The sequence below is a fragment of the Nannospalax galili genome, unplaced genomic scaffold (genome assembly GCF_000622305.1).
Source record: "Nannospalax galili isolate Female #2095 unplaced genomic scaffold, S.galili_v1.0 scaffold329, whole genome shotgun sequence".
NCBI classification, from domain to species: Eukaryota; Metazoa; Chordata; class Mammalia; order Rodentia; family Spalacidae; genus Nannospalax; species Nannospalax galili.
This window is the reverse complement of record NW_008360321.1, coordinates 16,476-24,308: the sequence shown is the minus strand read 5'-3', so window position 1 is coordinate 24,308 and position 7,833 is coordinate 16,476.

Sequence of the window (7,833 nt, the reverse complement as noted above, 5' to 3'; positions counted from 1 at the left end):
CCATGGAGGAACGCTGCTTACAGGCTTGCTCCCTCGGCTCCTGCTCAGCCTTTCTTACGCAACACAGGCCCACCTGCCCAGGGGTGGCACCACCCACAGTGGGCTGGGCCCTCCCACATCACTCATCAAGAAGATGCCCCTCAGACATGGCAACAGGCCAGTCCAATAGAGGCAATTCCCCGACTGAGGCTCCCTCAACCCAGGTGTGTCAAGTTGACACTAAAGCTATCCAGTACAGTTGTTATTCTATGACAATTTCATACATGTATATACAATACATTGTGTTTGCTGCAATCTTCACTGTCCCTTATCTCTCTCCCATCATCTCCCTACAAGCCCCTTTTCCACATTCATGTCCTGTTTTGTTTTGTGACCTACTGATTTTGACTAGGACTTTCTGTGTGGGTTTGGAGCTATTCATTGGAGCCTAAGGCGAAGCTCTCCCTTTGGTACTTAACTGAAAACAATGACTGCCCCTCCCCCAGAATCCGCCAGTTGCCAATACTTCAGCAGGGAGGGGTAGGGCCCCAGGAACCCTCCCCTCCTATGATTGGCTGTTGACAGGCCCAGTTTAGGCAAGGGCAGTTGCTGTGAGGACATGTTTGCCATGGAGTTTTTGATGAAATGTGTTTTTACTTAGCCAGAGGAATTTCTAAAACAAACAGAAGTATAAAACCATGTCTTAAACAACTGTGCTTTCAAATGTGGAACTCAGTAGTTTCATATATTTTTCAGTTGGTTAGAAGCATACTTAGCTTATTTGTTTTGTAACTGGATATTCTGTGCACTATATTTTCTGGCCAGAGAAGTGGAAGAGACAAGTTCAGCAGGAAGAAGAGAGAATAAAACTGACACAGGAGCTGTGCGAATGGTTAGGAGCAGAACCCACAGACATCACTAGATCTCCCTTTTGTCAGTGGCTGAGGATCATGTCCCAAGGAAAATAAATTTTTTCTCCTTGCATAATATTTTATAACAGTGCTCTCATTATAAATAACTTTCTCTTACTTATCAATATGAGGATTTCAAAGGCTAGGTCATGACCAGGCCAAAGGTTAGTATATAATTTGCTAGATCCAAAGAAAATGAGGCCAAGAGGAATTGAATGATGGGCCTCATCTATGTTCTGTATTCACAGTCAGTACCCAGGAGTGACTCTTCTTTTCATGACAACCCTGAGAACAGGTACTTGTATCCTATTTCTTGAGGCAAACATGAGATTTGAAAGGAGTCAACTTACCCATGTAACAAACAAATCTTTATGGTTCATTTTCAATATGAGGCGTATTTAGAGCTCATCCATAAATAACAAATAAGCAAGAGGTACTAGGCCCCTGTCTTCCCTAGCTAGCAGGGGCATCTGTCTGCTTGGGCCCTTTTTAGTTTATCTTAGGGTTGACAAGTTGCCATCTGCTATGTGACTAAACCCATATATCGGGAAACAGGGGCGGGTTGGGGGACTCAAACCTCAGAAGGATGGGCACTTTGGAGTGGGGACTGTATTAGACAAGAGAAAAGAACTCAGCCAATGAGAAATTCAAGGGTCAGGGAAATGGGATTAAGAATATAAAAACCAGGGCTGGAGAGATTGCTCAGTGGTTAAGAACACTGGCTGTTCTTAGAGAAGACCTGGGTTCAAATCCCAGCATCCACATGATGGGTAACAACCGTCTGTAACTCAAGTTCCAGAGGATCTGATGCCCTCTTCTGCCCTCTGAGGGCAATGCATGACACAGGTGTACTAACACACACATAGGCAACACAATCATACACATAAAATGAAAATAAATTAAAAAAATTTCTTTTAAAGAACATAAAAATCAAGGTTTGCAGCAAATCAGCATATCAGCCTTTTTTGCCTTTTCTCTAGTTGCCCCTGGGGAAATGTAAAGGAAGCGTACATCTTTTGTATCAAAGAGGTAACTGAGACAAAGAATGTTCTGTGTTTAAAGAAATTTGTGAAAACACCATCTGGCAAAAATTCCTCCCCAGTCAGCATTTGTCTAAGATCAAAGTTTGTGCTCAAGGTAGCATCTGTTGCCAAAGGCTGCATTTTGCTTACCAGCTATACAGTTTCAGTTAACCAAGAATGTGAGGCCAAGCTCTGACCACATAGTGAGATACAGGTCACTTTGCTTTAGGCATAAAAACCCAGCAGGATGCTCGCCATGTGTGCTTGCCTGCTGGATTTAGAGTACCTTCCCTAGCTTCTGTAGAAGTGAAATGTGCTGTCTTGCTAAGATACTGGGGATTGTATGGTCATCTTCTTGAGACCACTGACACATTTCTAATGCTCCCAACTTGGCAAGTTTGTAAAATGAACTGCCTCATTTTCCCTGAGTCTCCAGTGGTCTTATATGATGTAAGGATTGATGTTTCCCACACCCACACTCATACTGAATGTTGGGCACTTGACTGGCCCCTAGTTTCAGATTAGAGCCTTCCTCCTCCACCCTGGAGTCATCCCAATGCTCTGAAGGCTGCCTCTATATTTTGGCAGAGTCCTTAGGCCAAGGAAAGGCTGGAAGGGAAGGGACGGAGGGAACATTTCATTCTGTGAGCAGTGTTTCAAGGATCTCATGGGAACACTAAATCAATAAGTCTGTGCCTGGGTTTGCTTTGACAGCCAAAAATCCTGAGTGAATTAGAACATGTACCATCTGTATACAGTAACAGGCATATTCTGGAAAGAATGTGACCTTGACAATTCTAGCTGGAAGTTCAAGGAATTTTATTTGTGAAGTTCTTATCGGAGTGAAGGTTGACTTGGGGGTAAATCCCAAGTCCTAAAATGTGCAAATTTTGAAAAGTCATTGAAATTCAGAACTACACATCCTTTCATGAGAAAAAAAGAAACAGAGACCTTCCTGAAGGGCTGTTGAGAACTTTAAATGAAATAAAGGATGGAGATACTTAACAGGGTCTCAGCAAATGGGAATTCCCTGCTGCCCCCAGGACCCAGCTCAGGTGTGAATCTACACAGCGTGGGGAGCACATAGGGCCTGTCTCTTCTGTCTGTCCAATTTTCTATTTAATTATAAACTTATCTCACAACCCATTAAGCAATGGTAGGAATGAGAACTCCATGCATTCAGTCTTTTATCAAATCAGGCAATATTGTGACTGTATTTCCCTTGCCCCCTTGTTGCTATGCAGAGGTTAATGATATTTACTAATAGGTCAACCTAGTTAAACAAGAAGATCTTCGTGAAGGTACAGGAAGGCCAGACCCCTCATCAATACATTCTTGATTAGTCTCGAGACTATTCCATTTCCCTAGTTCCCAATGCATACTCTGTGCTGGATGGGACTCAATGGGCCTTCCCCCTCAGGACAACCCCTGACTGCCATTGACACCCTGTGGCCTATGACTCTTTCTTGTTCCAGGTCCTTCTGTATGGACTGCAGTCCTGTGATTGGGAGTCTTCTTGCTACTCTTTCACCATTCTTAGTTCTAGAGCAGGGACTCCCCATGCACTTGCTGACAGTGGTCACTCACATCCTGGAAAAACAGACATTTCTTGGCTCCTTCTGCAATTCTTTGTCTTGTCTTATTCTGGTGTAATTGTACTCACACTTTCTTCTTTTCACGTCTCATTGGAACTTCCTAACACTCTCTGAGTAGCTTCCTTGTAGTCAGTAATTACGTTCTTATTACTAAAAATGATGTGTATTTTATCTGGGTGGCTTGGGATGCATTCTAAAAACTGATAGGTAAAAAGTTGGTGAAGAATGAGCGAATGGATGATGAGGCACCGAGGCACAGCTAAAACTCCATCAAAATAGGGTTTATTAGCAAAGGAACACATGGGACAGATTCCCTTCCGGGCAGGGAAAATGTCTGCCTGGGTCTCGAGCTGAAGTCTTTTTAAAAGGGAGGCTTCTGTTTCCTGCAGAAGGTGGGAAGATGTATTTTTTTTTAAAGTTGGGTGGGGGGGGAGTAGGATAGCAGGACTGTTAAAACCTGTCCTCTTTAGAGATCAAAGGGGAAGCCTGCTGTGTTGGCCAAACAGTGGAGAAAAGTCTGCTTCTCTTGACTTCAAAGGCCAAGGTGCTTATCAGCTAGGTTCCCTTTTCTCAGGAGCATGAGAAGTCCTTGGGATCCTGTTGGTGAGGGGGCAGGGCTATCTGAACCTTAACAAAAACTAGATATGGCTCCAGGAATTATAAAGTTTTCAGATTCATATCTCTGAGTATTTGAGCTTGAGATGACATACAGTCTAGAAATTATCAACCAGGGTTGTTCGCTCTGTGTTACAGATGAAGTTCCTTGATGTCTGGAGATATTTTTCATCTTTACAATTTCTAAGAAATGCATTAGGTGTGCAATGGCCACAAATGATTCTAAATATCTTCTCATGGATGGGAGAGCCCCACACCCAGAATTCCCCAGCCCAGAAATGCAGTGGTGCTGGGGTTGAGAAACCCTCCCCTAGCCATTCTCTAGGTTTGCCAGGAGATGATCTAGTCGTAGAAACGGATCTCACTTGTCATAGGCAAATTAGTGGCAAGGAATGATTTAGAATCTAGTCCTGATGTTCAGATAAATTAGTTTCTATTTTGAAAAATCTTTAAAAAAATGTTTTATTATTTTTTTTTATGTGTATGAGTGTATTACCTGCATGTATGTGAGTTCACCCATGTCGTGTAATGCGTGGAGGTCAGAAGAGGGCTTCAGATTCCCCTGGAGCTGGAGTTAAGGATGGTTTGTAGCTGTCATGTGGGTGCTGGGAATTGAACCCGGGTCCTCTGCATTTGCAGTCAGAGCTCTTAACAGCTTAGCTATCTCTGCAGCCTCTATTTTGACAAATCTTAATTTGAATTTTCACAGACCACACATATTAGATTATTTTAAAAAAATTTTTAGACCTGTTCTTATAGTCATGTTTGTCCCCCAAAGCTGTGAGGGTTCAGAGAATAGATTTAGCTAGGCGTCTTTGGTAACATAGTTGTATTACAGCATCACTCATACTTTAAAACCTTGAGTAGCAGCTCAAAGTATATAAGAAGTCACAGACACACAGTTTTCTTTTTGGAACTTCCTTGCTGAGAATGAATACTAGAGATACATTATATAATAGAAGCATGACACTAGACCTGCAACTCCTGGTTATCAGTGTTAGGGAAAGAGGAATTTACTGCTTGTTTGAATATACTGCTTGTCTGAATTTACTGCCTGAATTTACTTGTTTAAATTTACTGCTTGTAACCAATTAACTCAACTGGAGACACAGGCATCCGGAGATAGGGGCAATCGCTACAGCCCTCCCCCCGGAGCCTGACCTGATCTGTGTCATGTCATGTAGACATGTCTGCTTACACAAGATAACAGGAAAGAGTTGTGCTGGGCACAATACCACCCATCCCTCCCCAATTGAGATACCTGAAGGGAGTTGTAACATTTTTTTTTGTGAAATGCTTGCTTTGAAACTATTGGCTGTATAAACGTGGGCTTTTGTGTAACGGTTGTGGGAGCCTATATAATCTTTACCTAAAATTGCCTCAGGGTCGATCGCTCTAACCAGACCTGCGTGTCTTGGAAGGATGGTTGGCCCCAGCTAGCTGGTTTAATAAAACTCTGCTTGATTTTTTGCATCTCCATACTCGTGCATTTGTTCTCCAGAAGAGACCCACTGAGTCAAGGACCCTAACATTTTGGGGGCTCTTCCGGGATTCGGGGGGGGGGCTTCTGGAGGAACAAAGGCCGAACAGAGGCAGAGTTTTTTTCTCTGGACAGGGCAGTGTAATTCAAGGGTCGCCCCCTCGTGTCTGTAAATCCAGAATAAAGCGAGAGTCACCATCTTGTGTCTGGTCTTGGGTTAGTAATCCTGAGTGAGGAAGTCCGGTTTCGAGTCCTGGCACCTAGGTAAAAGTCCAGGTAACCAGCCCTGGCCCTAGGGTCCGAGTGTCTCGGCCCTAAGAAGGAAGCCCGCCATCAAATCTGGCGCCTGAGGAGGAAAAAACGAGTTGGTCACTCTGAGGCAGTCCAAGTGGACACCATTTGGGAGAAGTCTCGGGGATCCTGAAAGTGAGAGTGGTGAGTGCAGGGCGCGTCTGAGTGAAAGGAGGACCGGTCCACATGAGTGTGATTCAATGTGGTGCACGTGCTTGATGGTTGTGCTAATTGTCTTACTAGCTCTCTATTTTAAAACCTTCCTTTCCTCCTTTTTCTTCCATTTATTCTCTGTATCTCCCACGCCTCTCCATCCCTTTCTCCGGCCACTGAGAAAGCCCCGTGGGCATGGGTCGAGCCTGTAAGAGCCGCAGGGCGCTCGCCACTGAAAGACTCCTGTGGAAGGATGAGGGGGTCCCAGGCGTGAATCCCAGATAAATTCACATCCCCCACAGAAGAAAAACTGGGCAATGAAAGGCACCCCTCCACAAGCACACCCACTGGCCATCATTGTTTAGAGTGGCATCTTCACTCCTCCCTTTTCATCTCTCTCTCTCTTCTGTGACCTCCACCATGGGCCAGACTCAGGCCACTCCTAAAAGTTTAATCCTCTCTCACTTCTCAGAGGTGAAGGAACAGGCTTTGAAATTGGGCCCTAGCATCAGGAAGGGTAAGTTTGGCACTTTCTGCTCGACTGAATGGCCCACCTTTGGAGTAGGTTGGCCGACCCAGGGGTCCCTTTCCCTGGACACCATCGGCAAGGTCAAGGCTGTCATTACCCGGCCTGACCCAGAGGGCCACCCAGATCAACTCCCCTATATCCTTTTGTGGGAGAATCTGGCAGAGGATTCCCCCATCCTGGTTAAGGCCCCTCTTGGTGAGAAAGCCTCATGCTTGCCCACCTAAAGTCTCCATCATGGTCACCCAGGAAAGTTTGAAGTCCTCCAGTCACAGAGGTGGGAATCCTAGTGCTCCGCCAGGTCTCCCCTGTTGGGAACCCTTGTTGTGTAAAGTAGCAGTCTCTTCATGTCAGGATAGCCCATGGGATCGGCCTCATATGCAGAGATTCCTTTTTCAGCAGGGTGCCTGACTCATCTTTTGAAGCAGCCATCACAGAACCATGCCCTCCGGCACAGGAGCTACCAGGTTTTAATCAGGCATTGTCTGATAGCCTGATAGAAGCCCACCACCCTATGTAAATGAGGCATCCTAAAAGTACCTATCAGCTAAGGCTTTTACCACTACCCCCACGGTATAAAGTGTCCTGGTTTTCCCTCAATAAAGCTGAGTCACTGAATAAAGGGGCTGTACCACTGACTGAGCTGAGTTCTGTGTCTTACTGCCTACAATCCAGCCTCCCCCGGGGGCGCTATCCTTCTGTCATTGACTCACGGAAATCCAGCTTCAGCCGTCCCACACCTCTCCTCATGACCTGGCAGCTGACGGGTCCCGAACTTAGAGAGAGAGTGCACGGGTGAAATTGGGGTGGAACTCGACTGGGCCAGCCTCGGTAGCAGAGACCCACAGAGACCGGAGAATCAGAGACCTGCCAGCAACACGGAGCAGACGCGCCGCGGGACCTGCCGCTACCCAGGTGCATGCAGGAGACCGGCGCCAGCTAGCAGCTGGTGCCCCAAGATCCCTGCGTACCCCATACTCCCAGAGAGCTCCTTCCCCTACCCCCCTTTGCCTGTTGAACAACCACCACCTTATGCAGCTCCACGAGGAGGAGAAGCCGAGGCAGCCTATGGAGGGGGGGATGGAGCGGGGGGTCCCCATGGGAATCCAGTGGTTGCCCCCTCCCCAGACTCCTCTACAGGAGAGGATGGATGACCTGGGGAGGTGGGAGGGATGCAGTTAAGGTCTCGAGGAAACAGGGACCTAGTGGGGGCAGCTCCATCCTCCACCACAGGAGGAGCTGTGCCAGTTCAGCCGATCCA